This window comes from Papio anubis, chromosome 5 (assembly GCF_008728515.1).
Source record: "Papio anubis isolate 15944 chromosome 5, Panubis1.0, whole genome shotgun sequence".
Classification (NCBI taxonomy): domain Eukaryota; kingdom Metazoa; phylum Chordata; class Mammalia; order Primates; family Cercopithecidae; genus Papio; species Papio anubis.
Window position 1 is genome coordinate 25052361 of NC_044980.1, and position 14418 is coordinate 25066778.

At 34.8% G+C, this 14418-nt stretch overlaps 1 pseudogene across 1 annotated transcript; it reads left to right on the forward strand.

Moving 5' to 3' along the window:
- Nucleotides 1–9435: 9435 nt before the first annotated feature.
- Nucleotides 9436–10689, forward strand: LOC101006180 (annotated as a pseudogene). The gene has a single exon (XR_160946.5). The product of XR_160946.5 is annotated as a poly(rC)-binding protein 2 pseudogene (transcript).
- Nucleotides 10690–14418: the final 3729 nt, after the last annotated feature.

Below are 14418 nucleotides of genomic sequence, written 5' to 3' on the forward strand. Positions count from 1 at the left end.
ATCTCTTAAGATTCATCTTCGAAGTGAAGCACTGTAACTTTGACCCACAACCCATTGGTCAAAACAAATTACATGGGGTAAATATAACCCCAAATGTAAGGGAGTAAATAGTTAAAAGAAATATTCCAAGTGGCCAAAAACATGTTACATACTTGGATAAATATGAGTTCAACTTTAAGTAGGTTAGAAAAATACTGCTTTCTAATCATTATCAGCTAAACTTGGATGTCTAGTTTACATATTTTCACAGTATTGCATATATATATACACTGTATACTTGGTCAAAAATACTGGTAGAACCTGTTTGGAATTTTAGTAAAACATATGAGAAGATAAAGGTAAATAATGAGACAGCTGAAAAAGTTGAAAACCAGTCCGATGTCAAGAGAAGTCTAGATAAATATGACCAAGAGCGTGATTATATAAATAGGTCACTCAATACAAAGTGACAGAATGTTCAAAGTGTAGCTAGCCCATGAATAAAAGAAGAATGAATGGAAGAGAAAGCCCTTAAATTGCTTTATTAGGAAATTACAGGGGAATTTATTTGCATATTTCTGAGTTCAGGACATACTTTGAGAGGAAAGACTTAGGTAACACAAAATTTTAAGGCAGGCAAAGTTTACACTTCCCAACAAAACAAATGGATCCAAAACTTATTTACTGAGCAATCATTATATCTTAGAATTTCATTAACTTCTGTAAAAGGAAAGATTAAGGTAACTTATCTTACACTTTTACAAAGTTATGATTCTTGTACATTCACATTATCTATGAATGTCATTCACTAGTTAAAAAAGATAAGAATGACAAATCTACAGAAAACTGTGAAATTTATCTTTTAAATTAGCAATTTATTCTGATTTTCTATAGTTTGTAATGCATAAAATTGATTTTTTCTGAATATTCAAATACATCATGTAGCATACACAAACAAGCATTAGCTATTAAATCTTTGAGTACCTTTAAACTGTTTTGCCCAGTGTAGGTAGTAATTGAGGTTATATTAATTCTCATATTTATTTATATGACACTTGAAATGTCATTCAGGGTTTTGTAAAAGTCTACATATACTGCCAGATAAAAAATATATTTAGCAGTATGACTTGCATAAATAAAATATCTAAATCATTAAATTTAGATATGCAAGTAATTTCTGGATTGTTAACAATGTACAGAAACATTTGGAAAATATTTATCTCTGGCCTCTGCATCAAATCTTATTTCACATCTTGTGAAAATACAAACTGGAATTCTATTTTGTTAGATCAAAGTATATAAAAATTAGTTCTGAGAATTTTCACTCTCTAAGTTGTTGATGAAGCATCACTATCTATTTAAAGAGTTATTTGTAATTGCGGAAAATATTGATACATTCGTATCAATCTAGTATGGCAGTTCTTAACTGGGGAAAGGGTGTCTTCACTACCCCCACCACCCCAGATAATATTTGGCAATCCTTGAACCATTTTTGACAGCTAAAACTTGCAGGTTGGGGTGGAGAGGGGTGGGGTTTAGTGGCTTCTTTTGATTAGAGTCCAGAGATGTGAGTAAACCTCCTACAATGTATAGGATAGCCCTCCATAATAAAAAAAAGATCAGGGCATTAAGGAGTTATTTAACTAATTTTATTTATTTTTAACAGAGTTTCTTTTGCATAATGGATCCATATGTCTAAACTATGCATTTTATGCTATTAAAAACCCTTGATTATTGAATATGTTACTATTGAATAATACAGGCTCTATCCAAAAAAATAGAGAAAATTAAAATACTTTATCAACAATAGAGAAGCTAATATATTCCAGACATCATTCTAAGAACTTTGAGGGTATTTTCACCACCTTATGAAATGCTCTTTATTGCTTTCATTAGCACTTTGATAATGAGGAAACTGAGGCACAGCACTGAAATATCAGCCACACTGAGATTTAAACCAAACAATGGGCCTCTAGGCTAGATAGATGCTTTAACCACAGTTAATACTTTGCAAGACCCTCCCCACCCTTTCTTTCCTTCTTCCTCTTTCTCTCATAACATCTATTAGGTTGAAGCACATGAAAATCATGTCTTTTGACCATATGAACTATTTGATGTGCTTCAACAAAATATGACCTTACATCATACAACTTTTTGCAACGTATTTTATTGTGTTATTTTTCATAAATATTTTCTTTGTTGATAAAAATGTTTTTAAGTAACAACTTAAAGGCAATATAATGTTGTATATATAGTCTCATTATAATAGCATAATAAATTCACCAGTCCTCAACTGTATGATATTTCACTTAACACCATTTTTTCATAATTGCTATGGACTGAACTTGTCATCCTAAAATCCATGTGTTGAAACTTAATTGCCACTGTGATAGTACTAAGAGGCAAAGTCTTTTAGAGATGATTAGGTTATGATGGTAGATTCTTAATGAATGGGATTAGTGACCTTATCAAAGAGGCCTCAGAGAACTGTCTGGCCCATTTTTTGCCCTTCCATCTCTTCTTACATGTGAAGACAGCATTTATCCTCTTTTGGCCTTTTGCTCCTTCCACCATGTGAGGACACAAGGTTTGTATATTCTGCTTTTCCCGCTATGTGAAGATGCTGAGAGTGTATAGCATCTGTAGAACAGGTCCTCACGTGACACTGAGTCTGCTGGTCATATGATCTTAGACTTCCCAGCCTCCAGAACTGGTGAATAATAAATATCTGTTATGTATGAGTTACCTGGTTATTTTATCATAGCACACCAATGGGCTAAAAGAATGGAAAATTGCAATAATATTTAACACAAAATTTGGGGGATTTCCTAAGTTTAGTTAAAAAATGAAGTTATTGGCTGGGCCCGGTGGCTCACACCTGTAATCCCAGCACTTTGGGAGGCCGAGGCAGGCGGATCACGAGGTCAGCAGATTGAGACCATCCTGGCTAATAAGGTGAAACCCCATCTCTACTGAAAATACAAAAAATTAGCCAGGCATCGTGGCGGGTGCCTGTAGTCCCAGCTACTTGGGAGGCTGAGGCAGGAGAATGGCGTGAACCCAGGAGGTGGAACTGGCAGTGAGCCGAGATCGTGTCACTGAACTCCAGCCTGGGCAAAAAAAAAAAAAAAAAAAAAAAAAAAGAAGTTATTGACAATATTTTATTGTTTGATTTCCTGATATAAAGACATTAAAATAAAGCTATCTAACTGTTGTGTGGGGATGGATACTTCTTGTGAATTTTAGAGATTTCATTTTTTCAATCCTCATAATTTTTTAACCAAAAAGTTATCTTTCAGTTTTCAAATTTTATGACTAGAATATAGAGAGAATGAAGATTCATCTGTTGAATATTGAAGGCAATTATTAACCTAAAATATTTACAACATAAAATATTTAAATACATTTAGTCTGGCCGGGCACGGTGGCTCAAGCCTGTAATCCCAGCACTTTGGGAGGCCGAGGCGGGCGGATCACGAGGTCAGGAGATCGAGACCATCCTGGCTAACATGGTGAAACCCCGTCTCTACTAAAAATACAAAAAACTAGCCGGGCGTGGTGGCGGGCGCCTGTAGTCCCAGCTACTCGGAGGCTGAGGCAGGAGAATGGCCTGAACCTGGGAGGCGGAGCTTGCAGTGAGCCGAGATCGTGCCACTGCACTCCAGCCTGGGTGACACAGCGCGAGACTCCGTCTCAAAAAAAAAATAAATAAATAAATAAATAAATACATTTAGTCAGAAAGTTAAACATTTTAAAAGATGAAAAAGTTCATATTGAATATAAATTAAATATGGAAAATAAAGTCAGCATAGACAGAATAAAATTAGGTTAAGTACTCAGACTTTCTGATCAATAGAATTCTATTCACCCACATTATTAGCAGAAAGGCAAATTTTCATTAATACCTCTGTTCTTTTTCTAATAACTGTTTCTTTGTGTATTATCTGCTCTAATTGCTCAATTGCTAACTTTTCTGGTCTGTTGAAACTTTTCAGAAATTATGCTATTTTTGCTCAACTCTGAACACTTGAAACTCTTCTTTCTTTACTCTACAATTCAATAATGTGTCTGAGTCTCATCAAACCATATTTATCTTTGCCAGCTGAATCCATCTTGATTTCCATAAGAGGAGGCACTAAAGTGGGTTGGATATAGGGAAAGGATACATTTTTTTTGCTGCTCCCATCAGCTATATCTCACTGAAAGTACTACATCTTAGAAGTGACAATTAATTTGAATACCAAGCTTTGACCCTTCCCAAAATCTTCCATAATACAACCTCATGTCATATTCCCTCTCTCTCCTGAGGATGGGGTCACAACTCCATGGGACCTCAGATTCAAAGTACTGATATATTAATTTCAAATGGACAGTGTTCTCTCCTGAGAGATCTTGGTAACTATTTTCCAAATAACAGTTGAGCTACAATTTTGTATTAGGCATTATTCTAGGCTTTTCATATTGATAAATCAGTAAAACAAACAAACAAAATAACACCAATGATCTCTATCTTAATTATATTTGTATTTTAAAAGAGGAAGGCAGGTCACAATAGGTATAAAAATAAGTGACGTGTGCAGTACTTTAGAAGACAATGTATTCTATGAAAAGCATAATAGAACACTTCTGAATGAAGTATTGGGAAAGCCTATGTTTAGAGTGAGCAGAGCAGTTGATAGTTGCCTTTCCTTTTTTTTTTTTTTTTTGAGACACAGTCTCAGTCTGTCGTGCAGGCTGGAGTGCAGTGGCATGATCTCGAATCACTGCAACCTCCGCCTCCCGGGTTCAAGCGATTCTCCCACCTCATCCTTCAGAGTAGCGCGCCACCATGCCCAGCAAATTTTTGTATTTTTAGGTAGAGATGGGGTTTCACCATGTTGGCAAGGATGGTCTGGATTTCTTGACCTTGTGATCCGCCCACTTTGGTCTCCCAAAATGCTGGGATTACAGGAGTGGGTCACCGCGCTTGGCTGACACTTGTATTTCTAAACAAGTGGTAGAAATCTATTTTATTGTAATGCAATTATTTAGCAAAGTCTTGAAAGAACTGAAGGGATTAATATCCTTATTTGTGAAAAGATGGTTTCAGGCAGAGAGAGCAGCCAGTGTGAAGACCCTATGGTGCCAGCGTGCTTGGTGTGATGAACAAAACCAAACAATGTGGCTGGGACAAGGTAAGTTGTAAAATAGTTCAGAATAGTATGATAATGGAGAAGGAATGCTGGAACCTGGTCACACAGAATCCTAAATAACTCGAATTTGAATAAAATTTTGCTTTCTCTGTTGAAAAATAGACTGAAAGACAGAAAAGACAGAATTAGGTTAGACATATTAAGAAGGTATTAAATTTACTCAAGTCACTTTCGATGACAGCTTGACCCATATTGGAAACACTGCTGGCACTGAGAAGTGGCTTGAATCTGAATGTATTGTAAGGGTACAACCAGGAATATTTCTCAATGTATTGTATGTGGATTATGAGAAAAATAGGAGTCGTTAATGGTTTAAAGGCATTTGACCTAATCAACAGAAAGGTCTTCAACAGAAGACCTAATCACCCAAACAGAGATTTCAAGTAGACAGTTGAATATGTGAGTATGGTGTTCAAGAACACATATCTAGTCTCGAGATATCTAGTTGGAAGACACTGATTTATAAGTGATATCAAAGATGAGAAAACATTGAAATGAGTATAGTCAGAGAGGAGGGGAGACTCCAAGACTGAGAGGTGAGGGAGAAGAGGAAAGATTAAAACCTAGTTACATATGTATTTAACCAAAAATTGATATAGAGAAGATAACAAGAATATAAGACAAAGTTAAAAGTGTGTCAGATCAGTGGATTGCAGTGCCATTAATGTGTGAAACTAATGCAGTCAACTCACTAGAACAGAGTAATTTCAAACACGAAAAAGTTTTGGTCAGAAAGTAGGATACATAAAATTAAAACAAAAACATATGCATCACTTTGTAATTTCCAAATTTTAAGGAAAACATGCCTTTTAAAATGAAGTGGAAATAATCTAAGAAATAAAATCTTCTAAATATGACTTGCATTCCTATTTTTCCTTTAAAATAATGAGAAAGCAGATTGATGGCAAGATGCTCTAAGATAATAAAAAATACATTATATTTTGTCTATGTAATTTATGTACTTGTCAAATGTTATTCCAAGGATGAAGTAGCCTATTTGAAGTTGCAAATTGACATCTGATGGATGACTTTCTACAGCAGCATTATTATGTTTTGAAAATCTGAGGTCAAAATACTTCATGATAATGAACAAAATAATAAATTCATTTTCTCTGAATTCTTTATTCTTTAGTATAATAGATTGCTCAAATTCTGCTCTAATAAAATCTAGCAAAATGAACTGAAAATAGAAAGAATTAAAAATAGACATAATAAGGCCGGGCGCGGTGGCTCAAGCCTGTAATCCCAGCACTTTGGGAGGCCGAGACGGGCGGATCACGAGGTCAGGAGATCGAGACCATCCTGGTTAATATGGTGAAACCCCGTCTCTACTAAAAAGTACAAAAAAACTAGCCGGGCAAGGTGGCGGGCGCCTGTGGTCCCAGCTACTTGGGAGGCTGAGGCAGGAGAATGGCGTGAACCCGGGGGGCGGAGCTTGTAGTGAGCTGAGATCTGGCCACTGCACTCCAGCTTGGGCGACAGAGCGAAACTCCGTCTCAAAAAAAAAAAAAAAATAAACAATAAATAAATAAATAAATAAATAAAAATAGACATAATATTAGAATTTTGAATGTCAGTTATAAAGAAGATTCACATTTCAGTTTATGTGTTCATGCAGATGTGAAAATGAGATCTTTCATGTGTAATATGTATTATACAAATTATCTATTCTATAACAAACATAATATTTTAGGTTAGATTTTATCAAATATATTACGATATTTATTATGGAATATATTTATCTATCATATTCATTTAGAATGTAACATTTATTCATATTATTATTATTATTATTTGGAACAGGTCTCACGATGTTTCCCATAACAGAGTTCAGTGGCATGATCATGGTTCACCATAGCCTTGAACTCCAGGCTCAAGCGATCCTCTGGCCTCAACCTCCAAAGTATCTGGAATTACAAGCACATGCCACTTCATCTGATCCTCCTGCCTTGAACTCCCAAAGTACTGGAGTTAAAGGCATAAACTACTGTGCCTGACTAAATGCAGTATTTATAATATACAAATAAAATATCAAGATCTATGTGTATAAGAAACTCTATTCAAAAGTAACAATACATGTGAAAATTGTCACATATAATTTTCCTGTATTTAGGAAAAATAATAAAACAAATAGCCACAATGGATAAACAAAACAAATTGAAAGTGTTATCTTCAAAATAATGTAATATTCTATGGTTTATTGATCCCAAATCGATAGCCTTCACCGAAGAATATAAAAACAGAAACCCCACTGAACTGTTTGTCATAAAGCTGTTAAAATCCTGATAGTAAAACTAGAAAAGAACAGTGAAAAAATGTTGAAAAATATTATTTATTAACATAATTTTAAAATTGTAAATCATATATAAGCAAAAATACTAAAACATTTATCTTTGTACTAGAGCGATATCAATCTACATTATTACTCTGCATGCTCTTTAAAATGTGATTTTGAGCTCCTGTATTCAAAATGTGGAGTGTCTTCTCCCATCTTTTGAATCTAGAGTATGCTTGTGACTTACTTTTACTAAACGAACACGGTGGAAATAATGTGCTAGTTCTGAATCCAGGACTTAAAAGTGTAGATTAGCATTCTAGGGGATGAGAGACAATTTGAAGTAGAGCTAAATCAGACTGGTTGTACCAGCCAAACCTCACACATGTGAGAAGGCTCATCTAACATGCAACATGATCCGTATCTGACATGACCCATAAATGAACACAGATGCATGAATAAACTAAACTTAGCCAAGCTTAGATAGAAAAAAAAAATAATAATAATTGAAGTAACCGATAGACTCATGGACAATAAACAGGAATTCTTAAAATAGTTCATTTCTGTTATTTTGTTGTTGCTGTTTCATTATGATGAAATACATATAACATAAACGTAACCATTTTAATAATTTAAGTGTACAATTCAGTGCCATTAAGTAAACTAACATTGTTGTGCAACAGTAATTACCATTCGTCAGAAGCTTTTTATCTTCTGAAACTGAATCATTGTAGTTATTCAACAATATCTCCTCAATGTTCCTTTCTGACAGCCTCTGGAAATCTCTATTCTATTATCTGTCCAAGAATTTGACTATTTTAGATACCTCATGTAAGTTGAATTACATGCTATTTGTCCTTATGTTTCTGACTTATTTCACTTAGCATAATGTGTTTAAGATTTATTCCTGCAGTAGCATGTATAAAAATTTCATTCCTTTTAAGGCCCAATGATATTCCCTAGTATGTATGCACCTTAATTTGGCTACCTATTCATTGGTTGATGAACACAATGTGTTTCCATCTTTTGGCTATTGTGAATAGTGATGCTATGAACATTGATGTACCAATATATGTTTGAGGTTTTGCTTTCAATTATTTTTGAAATATACTGAAAAACGAAATTTCTCAGTCATATGGTCATTCCATTTTTTTTTTTTTTTTTTGATAAATCAGAGTATCGTTTTCCACAGCATATACATTGTCATCAGCAACACACAGGCACTCGAATTTTTCTACATCCTAACCAACATTTGTTATTTCTTGTTTGTTGATTGATGGATTGAGATAACACATTATTATTGATGCTTTGAAATTTATTAGAATTTGGCCTACCATATGATCTAATCCTGGAGATTTTTCCATGTGCACTTGAAAAAGTACATTTTTTTTTCTCTTATTGGGTGGAGTGTTCTGTATGTCTGTTAGTTCCAATCACTTTAATAGTATTGTTCAAGTCCTCTATTTCCTTATTGATTTTCTATCTTTTGTATCTTATTGTTCTATTCACTGTAGAAAGTGGAGTATTGGAGATTTCAACTATTATGGTAGGATCTTTTTTTTGTCGATTACGTCAAGTTTTGCTTCATAGATTTTACAGCTTTGACATTATGTACACATGTGTTTTATAATGATAAATCTTCTTAGTGATTATTTCAACCATTCCCATTTAGTGCAGCAAGATCAATAAGGTGATCTTTCAGTGCCTCTCTTCAATTTCGTGGCAGGAATAACATAGTCAAAGTAAGGAGACACGTGAAAATAGGGGAAAAAAGGAATAAAAATTAAGAAGCAAGAAAAATGCTGTCATTTACAGAAAATAAGAAGACTGATATAATTACTTGCCAAGGTTGTTCAATACTAGTAATATACATTCCTTGAAGAGTAGGAGTGACTGGGATCCAAATTGCTGGCAGAGGTGAGCTCTTCCTTTATGATAGGAGTAAAAAGACTACAATGAATGCAGATGTTACAGTATTTGAAATAAGAAGTTTTACTGCTCGACATGGACACCGGTATGATTGAAGATGGATTAAATGTCACTCTCACCATCCGGCTGCTTATGCATGGAAAGGAAGTTGGCAGTATCATCGGAAAGAAAGGAGAATCAGTTAAGAAGATGCGCGAGGAGAGTGGTGCACGTATCAACATCTCAGAAGGGAATTGTCCTGAGAGAATTATCACTTTGGCTGGACCCACTAATGCCATCTTCAAAGCCTTTGCTATGATCATTGACAAACTGGAAGAGGACATAAGCAGCTCTATGGCCAATAGCACAGCTGCCAGTAGAACCCCGGTCACCCTGAGGCTGGTGGTCCTTGCAAGTCAGTGTGGCTCTCTCATCGGAAAAGGTGGTTGCAAGATCAAGGAAATACGAGAGAGTACAGGGGCTCAGGTCCAGGTGGCAGGGGATATGCTACCCAACTCAACTGAGTGGGCCATCACTAGTGCTGGCATTCCGCAATCCATCATTGAGTGTGTCAAACAGATCTGCGTGGTCATGTTGGAGACTCTCTCCCAGTCCCCCCCCCGAAAGGCGTGACCATCCCGTACCGGGCCATGCTGTCCAGCTCTCCGGTCATCTTTGCAGGTGGTCAGGACAGGTACAGCACAGGCAGCAACAGTGCGAGCTTTCCCCACACCACATCGTCCATGTGCCTCAACCCTGACCTGGAGGGACCACCTCTAGAGTTGACCAAGCTGCACCAGTTGGCAATGCAACAGTCTCATTTTCCCATGACGCATGGCAACGCCGGATTCAGTGGCATTGAATCCAGCTCTCCAGAGGTGAAAGGCTATTGGGCAGGTTTGGATGCATCTGCTCAGACTACTTCTCATGAAGTCACCATTCCAAATGATTTGATTGGCTGCATAATCGGGCGTCAAGGCGCCAAAATCAATGAGATCCGTCAGACGTCTGGGGCACAGATCAAAATTGCAAACCCAGTGGAAGGATCTACTGATAGGAAGGTTACCATCACTGGATCTGCTGCCAGCATTAGCCTGGCTCAATATCTAATCAATGTCAGGCTTTCCTCGGAGACGGGTAGCATGGGGAGCAGCTAGAACAATGCAGATTCATCCATAATCGCTTTCTGCTGTTCACCTCCACCCATGATCCATCTGTGTAGTTTCTGAATAGTCAGCGATTCCAGGTTTTAAATAGTTTGTAAATTTTCAGTTTCTACACACTTTATCATCCACTCGTGGTTTTTTAATTAAAGCGTTTTAATTCCTTTCTCTGTTCAGCTGTTGATGCTGAGATCCATATTTAGTTTTATAAGCTTCTCCCTGGGTTTTTTGTTTTTTGGGGTTTTTTTGGATTTTTGGGGGTTTTTTTGTTTTTTTGTTTTTTGGCTCATGAATTTTTCTGTTTGTTATGGAAATGTAAGAGTGGAATATTAATACATTTCAGTTTAGCTCTGTAATGTCAGGAATTTTTCGAAAAAATTAAAAGATGGACTGGAAGAAAAAAAAAAGAAGTTTTGCAACTTTCTTTTTGAATGCATCTATTTTTCTTATGAAGTTGTATGCTTTGAGTAAGAATGGAGATATAAATAACTGAAAGTTGAAAAAAAGAACATTTGAAAAATTACCATAGAATGTGAAAAAAAATTATCAAAAATGTAGGACAATTTAAAAGTGACTTTGCTGAGTTTATAGCAGAAAATGTAAACATTTTATGTGAACTTTTATATCAACATAAGTCACTTGAATAGTTAAAGATGAAGACTGGAGGCTTAAAATCATTCAGACTGAAACTTTTGCTGGCAGAATTTGAGAAAAAGAAAGAGGATGAATACACTTTTGCATATAAATAAAAGTATTACTCTAATGATAGACAAGAAAAACTAAAACGGCCTTGAGAAAAATGAAGAAAAAGAAGTAGGTTTTTGAATTGGAAAGAGTGGAAATGTCAATAAACCAGAATGTATCTTGAAATCAAAGAGTAGTTATACTACATTACATTGCAAAAGTTAGAAGAAGCAAATGTTTAATTAATGATATTCTTATCAAACAGTTACATGGTCTAGAGTGTAATTATGGGTGTGGGTCACTGAACTATGACCATTAAACCTTAGCAATATTCTACTTAAACATAGGAAAAAGTCACAATAATACTCATTCTCACATATTGATTAGATATTTTTTTAGATGTCCTAGGAAAGCATTATAATAAATATGCACATAATTTAAAAGTTACATACAGAACTCATTTTTCGTATTTGTCTCCATAGAAATGATGAGCATTTTATTATTTTTTTGAAATAATTATAGACTTCAGCCAAAGAATTGAATATATGACTAACATACCAAAAAAAAATGAAGTTCATTTCGCTAAGATAGGATTGTATTTTGTTCTGTTTACTGTCCAAATAATAGAGGCCTGTGTTTCCATTTCCACATCTTTCATGTGAACTAGTCGCTTTCCATCTGAAAGCCAAACTATATCCCATATTTAGTATTGAGAAGATCATTTATTTTATTTGCCATATTCAAAAAGTTTTAAGGTAAAGAAAATTAATAGAAGTAACTTATTTCAGGTATCTTTATTTTAGGAGAGTAACTAAAATATATGGTGTGAAGAAAGTAATTAAAATAATTATGTGTTACTATTTATTAAGGTACTTCTCAATCCCTTTAATTTCATTTCCATTAATTAATGTCTTGTGATTTATGGATCCACCCATAAAGAGACTGATATTAATCATGATTAGCTGTTAAATTAATGACTGATTCAAATGTATAATGTAGACAGTTCTGTAAGTAGATAATGATGATTACCAACTACACAAACATTTGTAAAATGAGTGAATTTCAAGGTAAGACTTTTGAAATTATGAGAAGAATTTTTATAGAATGTTCTGTTAAATTATGATAAACTTATATTGAAATATTACATTTTTCATTTCTCTCTGTATTATTAAAATCCAATTTACCATAAAAGAACCATCTGTTTCAAAAATAAAAATAATCTAAGTAATAAACTTCTTTTGCATGTTCAATATCTATCCAGCTGTATCACATTATGAAAGCAGTTTTATAAAGTGTAGGATGATTACATTATGAATAGTCTACCTAAACCTTTAGGGCAGATTTGTCTACATTTTACTGTTATTTCAAAAGATGTTCAAACTAGGTATATTATTTGGAGAAGAACCACTACATTAGCGAATAATTCTAATTTTATATAATACTATTAAATAAGACACATTTACTGAAAATAATAGGACATAAAATTTCTTGTCAAGATTCGCCTTGAAAAACTTGCTCAAAATTTAAGAAAATAAATTTCAGGGGTGAAAATGAAAGCAAACTTGATGTAGTCCAGCAAGAACCAACATAAGTATATTCCTAGGCCTTTCATTACTTCCAGGGGGCAGTTGAAGTTGAAGTTTTGTTCACTACTATCTGTTGTTGTTCACCAAGAGTGCATGCATGCACTCTATTCTCTACAGTAAAACAAACAAACAAACAAACAAAACAAAAAACAAACAAAAAACAATTTGTCACTGTGGAGTCTCTGAGAAACATTTTGTTATTATTTTAACTTTACAATTTTTATGACATCACAATAGCTTACTAATTTGATATTATTGTTGCAGGTTGGGGTCTCTTTGTACAGATGGACCTAATTAATAACATGATAAGGAAAGGGGAGGGAAAGAAAGAGGGATAGTGAGAGGGAAAGGGGTGAGATTCAGATTTCCTGAGACCAAACTTTGTCTTCTAAATATGTGATATTGGACAAAGTTTATGATCAATCTCTGTCATGGTAACCTTGCCTATAATAGACAATAATAATAGTGTCTGAAGATGTGTTAAACTACTGTACATCAGTGCTTACGAGGTTGCCAGAAATATTTAACTACTTGATCAATGTCAACTTTTAATTAGTAGATGTAGTTGCGGTAGTAGATGTAGTATTAAGAGTAATATTCTCCCCAGTAGAGGCACCTGCCTGCCAAGACACATGCCAGGAAAGGCAACGGTGACCAAAGAATGTCACGTCCTTCGTAGTTGTGCCTTGTGCTGGACCTGTGACTCTTCTCCCCATGGAGCATCCCTACAACAACAAAACAAACAAACAAAAAGAGAGTAGTGTTCTCCAACTTCTTTACCTACAAATAGGTTAACAAATAGGCTAGTTGGCTGTATCTATTCTGAGGACTCTAGTTTTTGCAAACAATATACAAAATCTGGGAAGGTATTATTATTTTCCATTTTTGTTGTAGGTTTCAGCTAAGCTCTCCTAAGTAACTTCATTAAAGTAAAATTATTGGCAAATTGTTACCACTAATAAAGAAAAAAATGTAATTTCTTATTTGCTTCTGAATTCTATTCTCTACCACTAAGAAAGTAGAGGATGGGAGGGTGAGAGGTATTAATTTCCTGTAGTGGTATACTTCTTTTATGGCAAGCCTCCCATTATGTTTCTTTTATATGTCTTAAATAATTTCATATTCCCCACATTTTCTTTTTCAGAATAATGTGAACATTGGCTTGAACATACGTCTGCACCTAGAACCCTAAACAAAAATATATATAATATTGTTAGCACTCCGGGTATTATCTTTATTTCCCCTTTCAGTCACTACATCCTGCACCCAAGATTGACCTCTCTCATGACTTCTAATAGCTTAGACACATTTTGCTTATTTTGTAGTTTCACGTCAATGGAGCTGCATATATGCACTTTTGCATAAGATTTCTTACGGTTGCATGTAGTTATATGTCATTTCTTTTTATTACCAGATTGATAGGAGTTGGCTGCGTCCTCACCGAAATCTTAACTTGAATTGAATAATTCCCATGTGTTAAATTGGGCGCTAGGTGGAGATAATTGAATCACAGGGGTGGCTTCCTCCATACTGTTCTTGCAGTAGTGAATAAGTCTCATGAGTTCTGATAGTTTTACTAATGCGAGTTCTCTGGTACAAGCTCTCTTGCTTGCTGCCTTGTAAGATGTGCC